Genomic DNA, 17,229 nt, shown 5'->3' on the forward strand with positions numbered 1-17,229 from the left:
CAAACGTGCCAAAAAACGTCGCCGAAAGAATGTCTTGTTCCTATGCAGTCAGACGCGCGACGACATGGTCACCCTACCTCGACCGATTTCCTGCTACAGGAGCGTATTCGGGTTACGGTGTCACAGGCGCTCTGCTCTCCGACCCCGGATGAAACCAGCGCGAGTGCACTGCACGTCAGGAACCCGACACACCGGTAGTTCGAGAGACGCTTGTCGTTGGCGCCCTCCTCTGCCCCGTCTCTCACGGCGCCTGCGCAAGTTGCCCAGACAGCGACACATCCCCAGAGCTCACACCACAGCACAGTCAAGCCACCCCGGTCGTCATTCTGCCGCACTACACTTCACCTTGTCGCTGTCCTTCCAGTTACGCCTGCCGTTCGCGCCACCATCAATTGCAGCAGCCGCTTCACACCCCGCAATGCGTCCGCGGCCGCACTCCCAGCCTCGTCCACCAGAGGTTTCCCCACATCCCGGACGCTACCTCGCCGATGACCAGGACCGTGCCGTTAGTCAACCTACTGCCACTTGACCACTGACTGCCCAAATACTCTTCCAGACTACGGAAAAATTGTACATACCTGTACATAGTGCATAGTGTATTTTCCTGCATTGTCATTTACATTTCTCACTTTACCGCGCTTCACGCTAGGGGGGAGCCCTGTAGCGCCACCATCATCATCAGCAGATTGGCCAGCTGGTACAGCGGAGCACACTCAGCACTCGGCACACCTCTGGAACGGCACCCTCGTTCTACGCGCCTCGTCCTGTCCATGGCACAGCCAACGCAACCGAAATAAACGTGGGCTCGGCCGCACCGCCTCATCGGCCGCCTACAGGATCGACCCAACAACTTCACCTTCAGTGGGCACGAGGGACCGTTTATTTATTTATTTATTTATTTATTTATTTATTTATTTATTCATACTGTTAGCCCAGGGGCTTGTACAGGGTGGATGTACAACAGAGAACATGGAGGCAGTAACTGCCGCCTCAGACACGAGTGCAACGCAGAATGTGTGCGACACAGTGTGCCGAACAGTATGCGGCACTAGTATAGTATTCAGCTGCATTGTGCACAGGTTCAAAATGCAAAGGTACAAAGTACAAGGGTACAGAACAATAAGCAACTCTGACAAAAGCGCAATTAAGCCAAACTGGATACGACACATATCTTCCGTATGGGCGCGGACCCCACTATAGGGCCAAATCATCAAGAGACAGCACTGTCGGCTTCTATGTAGTGTAACAATAATTTTTCAAAGTGCGCTAAGGAGTCTGATTTAGTCATTTCTGGCGGCAAATTGTTCCAGTCTTCAATTGTATTGGGAAGGAAAGAGTGTTTAAATGTATTTAAACGAGTCATTATAGGCATTAATTGGTTAGGGTGACTACTTCTAAGTGTACGAGACAGTCGAGGTTTCAAATATTGCTCTGTGTTAAAGTAGTTACGGTGCATTAAGTAAAGAAACTTTAATCTGGCTACTCGGCGCCGTGTTGCGAGAGGAGGCAGGTTAAGTTTATTTAGCATGGCAGTAACCGAATCTGTTGACCTGTAGTTGGATAGAATAAACCTTGCGGCCCTCCTTTGAATTTTTTCAATTTTTTCACTTTGGTATTTCTTCGAATGGTCCCATACGATGCAGGCGTATTCTAATAGTGGACAGACAGTGGTTGTGTAGGCAGTCAATTTGGCTTTCGTAGTTGCTAGTTTGAGGTTCCTTCTCAAGAACCACAATTTCTGTTCAGCTGCACTACATAATTTATTTATATGCGTTTTCCAATTTAAATCTTCAGAGATTGTGACCCCCAGATACTTTAAATGAGTGACACGTTTTAAATCCTTTCCAAGGAGCTCATAATTGGAGGAGAGGACATTTTTAGTTTTGTTTGTTATTCTGGCGAATACTGTTTTGTCATAATTAATTTCCATATCCCATTTCGTGCACCATTCATGGATTGTTTTCAATGCTGAATTCAAAGTTACTTGATCACTGTGACTGGATATTTTAGAATAAATTAAGCAATCGTCCGCAAACAGACGAACTGTGAGCTTTTTGTCAATACTATCTGCAAGATCATTAATATAGCACAAAAATAAAACCGGGCCGAGGACACTCCCCTGTGGTACCCCGGACTTGACCTCTAAATGAGTTGATTTCACTCCCTTAATCTCGACCTATTGCGATCTGTTCGTGAGATATGATTTAAAAATTAATCCAGTTAACAAGGTTCTTATTAACTCCAAAGTGAGTAAGTTTCATTACAAGTTTAGCGTGCGGTACGAGATCAAATGCCTTCGATAAATACAAACAAACTGCGTCTATTTGACCTGAATCGTTTAATGCGCTAGCGAAATCAAGAATTGTCTGGAAAAGCTGCGTTACTGTTGACAGTTTGCGTCTGAAGCCATGCTGGTTAGGAAAAATTAACTTAGAACTTTCGAGATAGGTAAAAAGACTTCTAGATAGTATATGTTCCAATATCTTACAACAGGTGCAGGTATTTGATCCCACTTTTGTATACAGGTGTAACTCTTGCAGTTAGCCAGTCATCAGGCAGTTGGCTTTGATTTAATGACACGGTGAAAATTATCACTAAGTACTTAGCCACCCACTCTGCATACCGCTTCAAAAATTCGTTCGGAATACCATCTGGTCCAGGTGACTTCTTTACATCGAGGTCCAATAACAGCGAAAATACCGGCATGTCAGGCGGTTCGTAAGAGCTGGGTGTGGGAGAAGCGTGTACGGAGGATTTTTCAGAACGAGTAAACACAGAGTGGAAGTATTCGTTAAATCTTCGAGTTATTTCCGATTCGTCAGTTGTAATATGTCCATCGACTGAAATATATTGGACCGTTCTTTGCGACGGGGAAAGGTGACGCCAAAATCGTTGTGGGCAGTTAATCATAAATTAACTGCCCAAAACGTTGTGGGCAGTTAATCACAAAGCAGACATGTGGCATAAAGCACCGCTCTTCTACTTTGTACAATCCTTCGAGTGCGAAATCCCTCAGCTGTTGGAAGCTGAGCGGCGCCGCGGAGCGCCGTAGCAGACGACAGAGCGGCTTCTCCCGTCTCGTGCGGTCAGTGCGCTTGTGCTGGCTGTCTACGATTCTCGCCACTTCTCGGCGTGGGCGCTTCGCTGAGCGCAGTGGCCACGCGCTCGCCTTTTCCCTTTAACAGTGGACCCCACTGTACATTGTTGCGACGGCCGCCGCCTATGAACGCATCCCCCGGTAAGGATGGCTAGACACGTGCATATGCCGTCTAAAGTCTACACAGAGCTTCTCAAAAATGGTTTATTGATACGCACAGATGGCATGTACTTACAGACGACGTTTAGGCAAAACCATCGAAGTCTTCCTCCGAAGCGCTAACAAATAAACAATTCAGCAACTTCCAGTGGGTGTTCCTCCGGCGCATCGCTGTCGTCCTCCGACTCACTGATGTCTTCTTCGCCAACACCGTCACCAATCGCGGACCGGATTACTCCGGCCTTTATCAATCCGGATATTTTTGTAGAAATGGAGTCCCAAGAGTCGGAGACCCATTGGGCCACCTCTGTGAACATCGCGCGTCTCTTGCGTGCTGTCGTAAATCAGCGCAACAAAGGTGTCATGGCGGACGGAAGTGACACGAATGGAAGCGGCCCGAAAATCGAAACTTAAAGGGACACTGAAGTGAATTTGTCGCGCTCCCGTTTTTGCTTGCACTGCGTAGACTGGCTCAAGTTAGCACGATTTTCATCGTTTATCCGGTTTACAAGTCGGTAATTATTTTACAAAGCGCGAAAGAATAAAAACTACCATGCGGGGGTTTACGGCGGCCGCACCAACTAAAGGCTGTGACGACGGGAGAAGAACGCACCGTGATTGGACGATGCCCAAGGTTAGCAACCAAACAAGTTTCGGTTTCGGTTCTGTAAAACAACGTGCTTGACATCCGACGGCATCGTTGGACGGGCATTCTCAATACCTCAGTAATCGTCGTCCCGCGCTTCTGCCGTGTTGCCGGCTGTAAAATGCGTAAGATAAGCCTTCCAGGACGGCTTGGAATCGTAGCAATCACTAGCCGAGGACTACGCAGTGGATGAACGCCCTCCGCGTCCCCGCAGACGCTCAAATGCTATGCGCTTTCCCCCCATATTTGGAGCTTTCCTCACTCATGCCTGTATCGTAAAAACCGTGTTCGCACCAGGCCAAGGGTCTGTTGATTCTGGCCTGTGCCCACTGCCCGCAAGCAGTCGGTGCTTATGGCAACAGCACGCCAAGGAGAACTCGCTAGCGCGCCAGTGTCAGCCTGCGCGCGTTCTGTGAACTAGTTCGTGGAGCAATGAACGTTGAGGCCCAAAAAAAGGTGAAGTCAGCACAGAAAACATCGGGGGAAAACGAAACAGTTAACTTATAAAAAAAAATGAATGTACCTGCAAGGATTCGAACTCGTGACTTGCAAAACGCTTGCACCGACATACCTAGCGCTCCTGACCACTCGGTCACAGGCTTTTTTTTTTCTTTATTGCCTGCTTGGCGACAACACAACACGCACTGTTTAGTACACAAATTACTAGCTCCAGCCACCAATCGGCTGAAGGGAGTGGCTTAAAACATCTTAAATTGCACTAGAACATCCAGAATGGGTAACCACTCAGGCTCTTCCAGCATGACTCGATAAACTTCTCTTATATAAGCAACGCTTTCAATGAAGTACTCTCGCACTGTGCGAGCATCCTCTTCGGCATTTTGAACCGCCATGCCAGTTTTTCACATAGAATGCAGACTAAGTGCCATGAACATATCATAGGGCACGCCTCCGTCATTGTTTACGGGCAAAAAGCGAATGCCATAAGGCGTTAATGGTAAGTCTTTTTTCAGGGTTCGTTGGAGGATGTCCCAGTGAAACACCGCATCCCAAGTCCAGAAAGATGTGCTCAATTGTTTCCAGCTTTTGGCATAGTCTACAGTTAAGTGTCCATGGGTGTACATATAGCCCTTTTTCCTGCAGCCAGGGTTTTACCGGAAGTGTGCCGCTATGAAGTTTAAAGAAGAAAGATTTAACAGATGAACGTACTGGCATTCTTTTCACTCTTTTTAGAACATCTTTTCCTGAACCCACTGCATATAACTGACGATAAACCGGAACAGGCAGACACACATCAATCATATCTTTGTACAGACGTTTCCGCGGTACACTACTCAAATACTCCGAGGAAAACCTAACCCTTAAAATCCTAAAAGCATCCACCACTTCGCGCAAGAACCCACGCACACGTACACATCGCATTTCAGAAGTTGAAACTACATAGTCTGGAATGACATCACGTAGTCGGACTTGTACCACAGTACGTAGAAAGCAATCTCCCTGATCTCTCAGAAACATAAACCTAGAAACTATTTGTCGGATAAACAAATGTGCCAGTCCCAATCCACCACTTTTCACCGAGCGAAACAAATTAGTTTGACTCAAGCGCTCCCAACTTGAGCCCCACAAAAACACCGCAAACACTCTGTGCAGCTTTTGTATGTTCCTTCTTGACATACAAATCGCCTGTAGGACGTACCATACCTTGGCAACAGCAAACACATTACATACGGATGCACGGGCAAACATTGACAGATCCCTCCCCCCCCCCATTGTGTTAATTTCTCTCTAACTCTATCAGTTTCTCCGTCCCAGTACTCTCTAGCATCCTGGTAGTTTTCTAGGGGGATGCCCAGATACCTGGCCGGGGTTGTCGTCCAAGGCATGTTCTCGAAAAACACTGGCCTACTTTGCCAGTCACCGTGCCAAAATCCTATGCACTTGTTCCAGTTAACTGCACTGGCAGACAACTCGCAAAATCGCTTTAGATCGTTCACCACCTCCCTCACACTTTTCCTATTACTACAAAAAACAGCGATGTCATCGGCATATGACAAAATTTTAACTTCACTGCAGTGCAAACGGAATCCGTGTATATTTTCATTTTGAAGAATCTTTAAACATAAGGGTTCAAGATAAATCGCAAACAACAAGGGACTCAAGGGGCACCCCTGCTTCACCGACGACAGTATATCAAAACTTCGTCCCCCTTTTTTGTTTACAATAACACGAGCTGAGCAATGAGTGTACGACATCTTTACACCTTCGAGGATGACGGATCCTACGTTAACGTGTTCTAACACTGAGAAAAGAATGTTATGCGCAACACGGTCAAAGGCCTTCTGCAAATCAATTTGGATCATCGCCACGTGGCCCCCTAGAGCGTCGCAACACTCTAATACACTTCTTGCGACATGAATATTGGTAAAAATAGATCGTCCCTGAATTCCACATGTTTGATGGGTTCAAACAATTGTTTTTATTACTCCTTGCAATCTTCTAGCCAAAACCTTCATGAAAATTTTGTCATCAACATTCGTTAAGCTGATTGGCCGATACAACTCTACCGCCAACAGCTTTTCAGGATCATCAGTTTTAGGAATTAACACAATATGACTATTCCGGAACGAAGGCGGTGTTCTCTTGGATTCATACGCTTCCGTTATGACCCTGTACAAAATTACTGCTATGTCTTCTTTGAAGAACTTGTAAAACTCGGTTCCCAATCCATCTGGCTCCGGTGACTTCCCTATGGATAATTCGTCGATGGCGTTATTTATCTCCTGCAAGCCTCCATGCTTTCTCTGTCATCATCCCTTAACTTTGGCATTTACGGCAAGAAAGTTAGGTCGTAATCTTTACTGCCTTGCTTTTCAGTTCCCAGCAGTTCCTTATGTTCAAAAAACGCGCTCTCCACGACTTCAGAGTCCCTAGAAACCACATTATTGTATCGAATAGCTTTAATCTCATTCTTTTGCGCATAACCCCTTTCGTCACTCAGGGAACGTTTGGTTGGCGTTTCGCCCAACCAGAGTCTCTCTGCGCGTGCGCGCACTATGACACCCCTGTACTTCTCGATGTCAATGACCTCCAACTTATTTTTAACTTCTCTTATTTCTTTTGTAAAAGTTCCAGGCTGTTGAGCCTCAATGCCTAGCAAGAAGTGCAACTGGCTTTGTAGTTGTGTTTCCTCCTCCTTTTCTTTATGACGTATGACGGACGATCTTTCTATTGCACTTATCTTAACGTCACTTTTTAGCTGTTCCCAGACAGTGATAAGTGACCCACTTTCTGTTCCGATTGCCTGCTCTAATCTTTTCTTTACACCAGTTTGACAGTTTGACATTGAATTTCCAGGTATCCCAGCTAAAGCGAGTTTTTCTTTGCTTCTGACCTATTGTAAACGTCACCATGCTGTGGTCGCTGAAGGACAGCGGTTTCACGTTGTAGGCCTCGCACAGAGGCACAAGACCCAGTGATACGTAAACTCTGTCCAATCTTGCGTGACTTTCACGTTGAAAATGTGTGTACTGTGGTGCATTCATGTTCGACAGAACACACGCGACGTCCTCCAGGCCAAACTCATGCACTAGGCTATTTAAAACCATCGCACTCAAATCATGTGTCGGCGGTTTTTTTGCTCTATCAGCGCTCGAACAGACGCAGTTGAAATCGCCAAGAAATATTACGGGCCTTTCGCAGTTTAAATACGCTTTCAAACTTTCAAAAAAAAGGCGGCGATCCACTTCCTTATTTGGCACATATACACAAATTACTCTCCATGCCATTTCCGAGTACAAAAAATCGCACACAATAAAGCGACCGTGTTCGCAAACACTGACACTTTCTTCAAAAATTCCCACAGAATTACGCAGAAAAAGCGCACATCCAACCGACGCGCCTACCGAGTGGGACACGCAAACATTATTTCGTGCTGTGAAAGTTTGCACCATCCGATCCGTTTGCTCGTGACTTTCAATTTTCGGCTCTTGAACGGCGATTATGTCGATATCGTCTTCCAGAAAAAGGCGGTTAAGCTGGTACTGTCTCCTTTTTGACGACAGGCCCCTGACGTTGATTGTTGCCACTTTAAGTGCTGAAAGGAGATTCGTTGCCATTCACATTAATGAGCGTGTGGACAGGATGGTGCTTTCATTAATGCCAAGAAGAGGAGCGAACCGCTGTAGTCAGCCAAATGCGCCGTCGAAATGACATAGAAGCTGTCATGTGCCCCAAACTAATTTATGGCACCTGTTCCGACCTCGACAATATCCTTACGTTGTCCTGCCCCCCATACACTACAGACAGCACCACGGGTACGGGGCGTGGATTCAAAAGCAGCGCAGAATACACTACTGCATTACGGGCCAGGAGTCTCAGACACAAGGATGACCGACGCTGGCTCACTCGCACACCGGCGCACACCACTCGCGCGACTAAGTCGGCATCTTCGCCGGCGTCGACGCCGTCTCCCTCCTGTCCGGGGAAACGCTACGCTTGGGCTTCTGTGTGGAACGCCGCCCCAGCACCGCTTTCCAAGGCGGCTCGTCGGAAGCCGCATTGTCGCCTTCTGTCATTTCGGCGTTGCTCTCGCGTCCCCGCTTTCCGTAGGTGCTGCTAGCGAGGTCCTTGCTCGTGTCCATATCGATGGTGTCATCGCCAGACTCCTTCCCACCGTCCGTTTGGTCGGTTTCCAGGATAGCTCCTCCTTGGGCAGCTTGGTTCACTGGTGGCAGTGATAAGTCGTCTGTGTTGAGGCCCGGCCGGTCATTTTCTTTTCCCTGTCCCATGCCAGCTTGTACGGCGGGTGACTTGCACGTCGGCAGGTCCTTGAGCTCATGCGTCGACGCTGGCTCGTCTCCCCCTCCTCCAGCGGCGACTTCTTCCGCTTCAGCTTCATCCATGAGGTGCTCAGATTTGTCGTCACACCCCACTGGTCCGGCGACAGTGGCGTAAGTTTGCACGCACTGTGAGGCCTCGTGGCCAAAACGACGACAACGAGTGCAGCGCGGAACACGACACTCCCGTCGAACGTGTCCAGAACGCTGACACCGCAGGCAAAGCGGCAGACGTCCCGGAACGACTACGAGTGCGTTCTCCCCGGCGATTCGGAGCTGGTGGGGCACGTCGTCGGGGGAGACGCCTGCCTTTAGTTTCAGCGACACAAGGCGCGTTGTCGAGCCCTTGTCGCCGCACCCAGACACACGCCGCCGGTCTCTTGCGACGTCAGTCACTACGCCGTACGGCGCAAACGCGGCTCACACCATGTCGTCGGGCACACCATAAAGAACCCAGTGCACTTTAACTCGCAGCACCTGGTTGTTCGGGTCGATGACCATGCAGCGAAGATCTTTTACTTTTACGTCGCGAAAATCAACCAACTTTTTGGCACTTTCAGCGTCCTTGAATGTTACTGCCCACACGTGATTCATTTGGAACGCTCCCAACGCTATCACGTCGGGGAGCAGTTCCAAGCGCGCGAGCGCGTCTCGAAAATCTTCCACTCGATAAGGCCTCGCTTTGACGTCAGCGTGCAAGAATACTGCGTTCAAAAAGAACCGACCTGATGGCAGTTGAGGCAGAATTATCTGGTAGTCCTGTGCGGGCGCTGCCGACCTTGGAAATATAAGGTATATAATGTATAACCACTTTACCCTTTTATTTAGTTTTAGCATTTCAGGCAGCTTAGGTGACTATTTGTTGTATTGCGCTCGTGCAGTAAGCGTCCCCCAAGTTGCCACAATATCTCACGTCTAGCAATTGCATTTCTTAGACGGAAAAGCGTTCGTGCTGCTGACCGCTGTGCTTGTTCGCTCAGCGCAAGAAAATGCTTCCCGCACCCTAGTTTTACGCTGTACGGTAAAAGTATCAGTTGATTTTATTTCCTTAGTACCTATATTGACTTCGCTGACTCTTCTCCCGCCTTCAAGAGGCCTTATATTTTCCTACTGGCGTACCAGTTAGCGAAGCGTCGCATGTGCGCTTGTGCAGCGCTTGTGTGAAGCGACCTTGACTTGGAGCTAGATGCAGTGTACAAACTAACGAAGTTAAGAAAGGCACATTCTTCCATTCACAAACGTGTCCTGGCTTCGTTTCAACTGAGCGAACGAATTGCGAGGACCCGTCGGCGACCGGCGGACGAAACGCTGGGCCGACTGACTGTCTAAAGGCCGGGGAGCCGTACGTGCTGTAGCGCAGCCAATTGCCAACTTATCTCCTCCCGACGTCACACGAAAACGCCACAGAAAATGGGCGAGGGTGCAGAAAGGAGGACAGCATTTTCGAATTGATTTTTCTTCTAAATAAATTCGCGTAAACGCGCTCAGAGTGGTCAAAACAGGGCCTACTCCGGACTACAATTTGCGCTCGTAATCCCGCAATGTTTACAAATCACTTCAGTGTCCCTTTAACAGCAAGCTGTCATTTTAAGGCAGCGTCTCGTGCCGTGCGCGTGGCACGAGACGCTGATTCTCGCAGTGGCTGCTGCCACGCGTGACGTCATGAAGACGTCCTAACATTCATAATTGTCATTATTTTGTGTAGTGTAGTCCGAAATACACTTTTTTTTTATTTGCAGTACAAAATAACGCACCATTGAACTGCTAAAACTTTTCTAAACCAACAATTTTTGTTCTTGCGGGAGCAGCCGGCGATGCTTGCACCCAGACCGCCGAGTGGTGAGTGGGCAGCAGGCCCCTCGGGTCCTCCCGGGGCGTCTGAGCAGGGACGCCCGCAGCCTGCTGCTCCGGCTGCGCCTCAACTGCTGTGACTTGGCAGCCCGACTGCACCGCCACGGCCGCTGCGCCTCCCCCACCTGTGCCTACTGTCCCGAGCCTGAGACGCTGGAGCAGCTGCTATGCTCCTGCCCGGAGTTTGCGGCACACCGGGGAGTGCTGCAGACTTCGCTCCGGCGTCTTGGGCAGCCCTACCAGCGCCTGGAGAGCCTGCTATTCCCTGCGGGTCTCGACGGCACCCGCCGTGACGCCTTCCGCCTCCTGATGGTCTATTTGGGGGCCACCGGACTTGCCCAGCGTCTGTAGACAGTAGTCTGCTGGACGCGCAATTGCTGCTGCTTCACCAAGATTCATGTCGAGACTCCTCGCTTTCCTCTTCCCTTTTGTTACTCGCCCACCTATCTCTTTATCACCGCTTTTCTCCTCTCTAACCCTCCCCACCGTACGGGGTTGTATGCAGGTGAGCCCCCAGTTGGGCTCAATAATATCCCCAGTGCACTTCCTTTCGTTTTCACCCGAACCACTTAGTAGTAGTAGTAGCCGGCAATGCTGCTGCTGCTGCCAGCTGCCGTATCGCGTACATGGAGTCGCGTATCCGAAAGCGGGACGAAGCTCCGATTTTCTCGGGCCGACAGCGTAGATAAACCGGAGTTCATATTGTTATAAGCACTATCTGAAAACGTGAGAAAGTTGCTTGTGATTATGTATTGCGTGGGTACCCAGCCAGCCTTTCCTGACCGCAGCAAAATAGCCGCTCTCGACCTGTGACCGCTTGGTTATGCTTGGTGTACGCCGATGGTACCTGCGTACAGTTTCAGCGTACATGAGACGGCATCGCACAGCCGACTGGCCCCGTTCGAACAAGCTACGTTCCACACAAGAAAAGACACTGTCCGAGCGTAATTCTGTGAACCTTCCGACGCATGTCGGCGCGGCGGCATCTGCTATCAACAGTTTGCACCACGGCAAGTTCAGAATGCTTAAATGGGCGACCTGAAATCGCGGTGTGTGTTCTCGAATTGAAGACAACTTAGCAGAGCCAAAAGATAATCGGAATGTACAGTGCCGAGGACGAAAGGTAGTGGCGGCAACTGTTTTTTACTAGGCACATGTGCGCATTACAATTCCAGACAATTGAGCCAAGAATAGGAAAGGTAATCTTTGGTGTCCCCACACATGTACTGCGTACGTACCACTACAGTAGATCTCCTCTTCTGAAATATTAGCAAGGAAAACTTCAGAAAATTGGGAAGTTATTTTCTAGTGGGCGAAATTGTAGCTTAAAATTTGTTTTACACCCACAATACGTTTTATGAGCAGAAAAGTCTTGTGAGCATGCGCCACAAGCATCATAATAGCGTGATATTCAGCGCTTAAAAAGATTTCCTAGAAACCAAAGATTTCGTAGTAGAATACATGATTCTACGACAATTTAGGACCTGCGACCTTCAAAAGGTAGACTAGCTAGGCGATTCATCTCATAGCTACTGCACTGGTATAACTTTCACGTCTCACTGTACCGTGGTATACACTATGTTTAGAGCCCCTAGCTTTCCGCGATTCCGCAATTCCGCGAAAAATCGCGGAATTAAAGTGTTTTCGCGGAATTCCAAAACAATCGTTAAAAGTGTGGCGCTACGTTCCCAAAATGATATATTCGGTGAAATATTGCGTAAAAGTAATAGCAAAATGGTTTCTATTGTCTGCAACATTTTTACTGTTGAAAATTTAAATTTGCATCTGCGTATTGCTACCTTATCAAATAATAAAAGTGGCTAGGTGGCGCAGCCTCCACCTGAATCAAGGGGCTTAGCCATAGCCACAGAAAGAGAACATTGCACACGACAAGGCCGGTCAGATTGCAAACAAATGAAGGGTGCAATGAGAAAAGTGGCTAGCAAGGCGCTAGTATACTTGGAGAACTCTGACACTTGGAAGTTCTTCAAGAGTGTGAGGTGCTTGGATCCCCAGCAAGTTGGGTGTCTCTCAGAGAAGAGATCAGAGTTTGGGGCCGTTCCTGGATTTATAGCCATAGCTGCTGAATGGCAAGTGTACCTGAAGTCTGTCCAAGACCTCAAGTCTAGTGACAGGAATTTGGCACAATTTCTTTCTAAACAAGAAAAGCCAGGTGAAGATTTTGATGTCCTGGCTTTCTGGGCTGAGATGGAACACCTGACTCCAACACTTTGTTCCATTGCCCTTAAATACCTGTCGGTCATTCAGTCGCTATGGTGACATTGTGCCTCACAAGTGCCATTGTCTTGGTGAAGAAAGCACAAAGCATCACCAGATGCTCAGCCACAACAGCTTCCTTCAGTTGTAAATAAAATCTAGCACGTTAGGAGTCTGAAGTGTCTAATAAATGAACTGTTGCATATACCTTATGCTGTTTCAATGTTGTCGCGGAATTTTGCAGATTCCCCTATCTAGAATCGCAGAATTTGAAATGTTCCACCGCAAAAAGTAAGGGGCTCTAACTATGTTGGCCAGACTTGACTGAGTCCCTCATGCAAAGGAAGTTAATTCAGGACACCCAGACGATAGGGTCAGAGAAGAGGCTGTACAGACGATAATAGGAAGGGTGTGCACTTGGCCGGCCATCATGTCTAATACACATACATGCACTCCAGCATATGAAAACCTATGGGTTCTGCACAGGCTCAATAAGCAACGTCAAAGAGAATCTTAAGATGTGCCTGGAACGTGAGAGCATCTACGGATTGTTTGTGTAAACAGGTATAAGCAGTGAGCATGCTGCAAATGTAATTGATAGGCAAACGTCAAGGCTGTCATGGGGCGAATTTAACAAAAAAGAAATGGTGAAAAAGATCCAAATTTCAAACTACATTGATGTTATATGTGCATGCACTATAAACACAGTCATCAGTATGTTAACTGTAAGTAAACACTCAAGTGATATGATCAAACGGAACTAGAGGCCCAACTGCAATCGCCCAGTTATGTTTCTTTGGAGTGGAATAGGTCGGTATCTGTTAGTCGCACAAACAAGATTCTGTGATGGCATGGAGAAATAGCTGGAAAGTGGCTAAGGAGCTCCGGCTGCTTTACACATTTTCTGTAATACCAATTATTTGTTTGAAGTTTGCAATAAAATTAATGTAATTTGTTAGTCTTTTTAATGAACGAAACTTTTCATGGCCACAAAACAGTGGTCGATAAACAAATGCTCGCTTTCTTTGGTGGCTTGTAACGATTCACTAGAATTTCACATGGTCAACCCAAGGAATCCATGGCTCGTACACTGCAGGGTAGTGCTAGTCTCCAAAAACATTTGACAGGAGGACTGGAAACTAGCGCGGCCCACAGGCTCCATAGGTGGAAACCAGTAGCCCACCCACACAGTGCCATAAAACAGCCAATGGAGTGAGTCTCTGCTAAATATTAAGCAGGTTCAAAGGGCAGGTTCGCATTGATAGATTTTTATGGAAACGTTCACTGTGCGTAGATTAACTATTTGACGGGCACAATAGTCATTTTTGTTATTTTGGGCAGTTCTTGAAGGGTTGCCTAAATGTTCTTTAACAAAACAAAAAGTGAAAGCTCTCAGTTAGGGATCTCAAAAACATTGTTTAGCCTCTCCAGCAATTATCCCAGCTTGAAGGAACTCGGCTGATAGTTGGTGCCGACTTTCGTCCTCGCTTGCTAGCTCCGTGACCAAGCGCATGAATGCAGTGACTAAGAAAGATGGTGATTAAAGTGAGAAGAGAAGGTGGATTCCGTACAACAGCCCTTGATCATCTAAACAACAGAAAAAAAGCGCCGGTGACTCACAGGCCACGACTAGGGTGTTAAAACACCTTTTGACATACATTTACAGGGCATTTACAACCTTTTATCAAAAAAATCTTATGATTACACACAGTCCCTCCATGGAAGGGGTGTTTCTGACAAGGTCGTTGAAATTTGTTAATAGTAACAACATAAACTCATCATTGGTCCCTTTCATTCAGCACACTTACGGGCTTCGTTTTAAAAAACCTGCTGTTTCTATTTCACGTATAAATGAACTGCTTATGCAATATTCTCTTATTTACCTATGTTCGAAGTAAACTGTGTTATACCGTAAAATGTGATGTGCCGAGTGCATGCAGGTGTAACATTCTTCAATGGGACATGCAGAACATGAAGCTCAGTGCTGATAAACTTAAAACGGGGAAAATAAAGCTTCGCATGTTGCTTCTTTATTTTTGTAACTATATTCTCTCTACCAAATACCTTGGTGGTAACTGAACTAAGCTCACCTTTTCCCTAGGCCTTTATAATTGTTTTACTCTGCAATTATACATTCTCAGCTGGAGCATGCCTGCTGAATTCAGGTCCCAACCACGCTTTGCTATTTCACAATTGGAGCTGTATGAAATGTTGCTCTTTAGGTTTTGTCAATGATTTCCAACAGGCCACTTAACTAGTGTCAAAACCATTTTATACCTTTAATTGCTATTTATATCAAAAAGTATTATATCATTTTTCATAACACATTTTGTTGTAACCACACTGAATGATTTTGTTACCCCACCAGCCTGGTTCATAAATCTTTGCGTGAACATAAATGCCTTATTGCAATACATGCCCGTCTTGCAGCAATCTGCAGTAACAGAAACAACACATTTTGGCTTTCCAGCGTAGCTTTGCTGTCCGCAAAAAGGAATCTTTTTCTTGGCTCCTCTGCAGCGCTTTGTAGAAAAAGATCACTTGCTGGTTTGGCTTTCCCGCAGGACTCTAGTGTAGTGCAAGAAAGTATCGTTTGCTTATTCCTTTTTTGTTGTTGTTTTAATGCTGTGCATCTTCCAGAAGAACCCTGGTATTTTGTTTAGAAATGGAGCTTCACAGCACAAACAGTGCACAGAAAGTAGAGCTCCTCACTTTTTGCATAGACACGGAAGTTTGGCAGATGTTTGATTTCTGGTTTAAGGTACAACGCTGGGATAGTTTACTAGTTGGGGAAAAAAAACACAACGCTGATAAACGGTACTGAAGTACTAGGAAAGGTGCCGTGATCAACATGGTTTCCATGTGTTGGATTCCATGTGTTGGTAGCTTTTTTGTCCAGTGTTTTTCATGAATATTTGCCAGGGGGCCTTAACATGGCCTGCTTTTGTGTAACAAAAATGTCAACAGTGAAGCACTTATCAATGCTCACATGTTGCTCATTGATACCAGGGCAAAAGTATGTTCAGCAGTCATTTTACAGTTGAACCTCGTTATAAGAGACACGATGTAAGAGACAAACGGGTATAAGAGACACTATTCACCCACATGGTTGGCTGCCCTATCTTTCCCAAGAAATTGCCTCTTTTATAACAGACATCGGATGTAGAAGACAGTTGGTTATAAGGGACAAGTCATCCTTGAACTATAATCAATAATCTCGCTTGTAACAGACATTTTAACTTCAGATGCAGTGCCACCAGTCACTAATTACAGTTCCTTCCATTGTGGAAACGCAGGTGGACGACAGACGCCTGCAGTCGCCATTTATTATAACTTCAGCAAACACACAGTATTTCAGTCAGCTATGAAATGACGATGAAAAGTCCTGCCAATGGAAATGCAACTTACAGAAGTGTTGATGCGATGCTTTCAAGTCACGGTTTCCTGACGTCAGCGGCTTCAACTCCTACAAAGCCAGCACCGCACGATGGACTTACCAGTGGGCACGGCGAAAGCGCTCGGCACACATCGCTGACCATGCGTCTTGTTCTTCTTGTACAGGTCAGTTACAATACAGTTAAACCTCGATGTAACGAACTTCAATGTAACGAAACCCTCGATGTAACGAAACCCTCGATGTAACGAACCACGGAATTTTTTGTAACTTCAAGTGTATGCACACCATGTATTTTCACCCTCTGTGTAACGAAGTCCCGTTTTGCGGAATTTCAATGTAACGAATTTTCATGGAGAACTAGGCACGAAATTTAAGTTGTAGAGGTAGATTTCGGGAGACGCAAGCGCCGAAATGGGGTCTCAATAAAACGCGAACGGCGACACGGGCCGCCCAACGCCGCGGATGCAGCCAGCCACGGAGTCTGTGAGCGAGTCCCTTGCCTACAAACTGCGTGGCGTGCATACACGGCTCGCCCACTACTTCTGTTTCTGTCAGAGCTTAATCGTCTACGCGGGCATCAGCCTTAACGGCACGGAGCGTTTTCTCCCCGCAAAAACGCAAGACGCACCCCGCAAGCCACAGGCGCGCTGACGCAGCCGCGGAGACCACCCGCACGATGCGGGTAGCTCCAGCGACCGCTTCTAACCGCTCGCTGAAACGCAACTTGAGGGTCAAACTAGAGGGGCACGCGAGAAAAAAAGCGGATAGCGTAGGCGAAATTTTCACTGTAAAACGTCATACGCGCCGCTTACGAAAGCGCCCATCAAATATCATCTGCGATGGTAAGCCTAATCGCCTCTGGCGTAGCCGCCGCCGCCGCATGCCGCTGCTTTGCTCTTCGTTCGAGTTCACTCATGCTTGTTGGGTTTCATAGTTCCAGCAAGCATTTGTAATCCTTATAAGCTTTGCGCGCGCGTTTTTTTTCACACCGGTGTCCGCGATTGCGCGCCGGCGGCGGCTTGTCTCACCCAAAGTGGCTCGCGCTGCGCGCGGCAGTGGGAGGAGC

The sequence above is a fragment of the Haemaphysalis longicornis genome, unplaced genomic scaffold (genome assembly GCF_048455015.1).
Source record: "Haemaphysalis longicornis isolate Haplotype H1 unplaced genomic scaffold, Haemaphysalis longicornis Haplotype H1 scaffold_2, whole genome shotgun sequence".
Taxonomy (NCBI): domain Eukaryota; kingdom Metazoa; phylum Arthropoda; class Arachnida; order Ixodida; family Ixodidae; genus Haemaphysalis; species Haemaphysalis longicornis.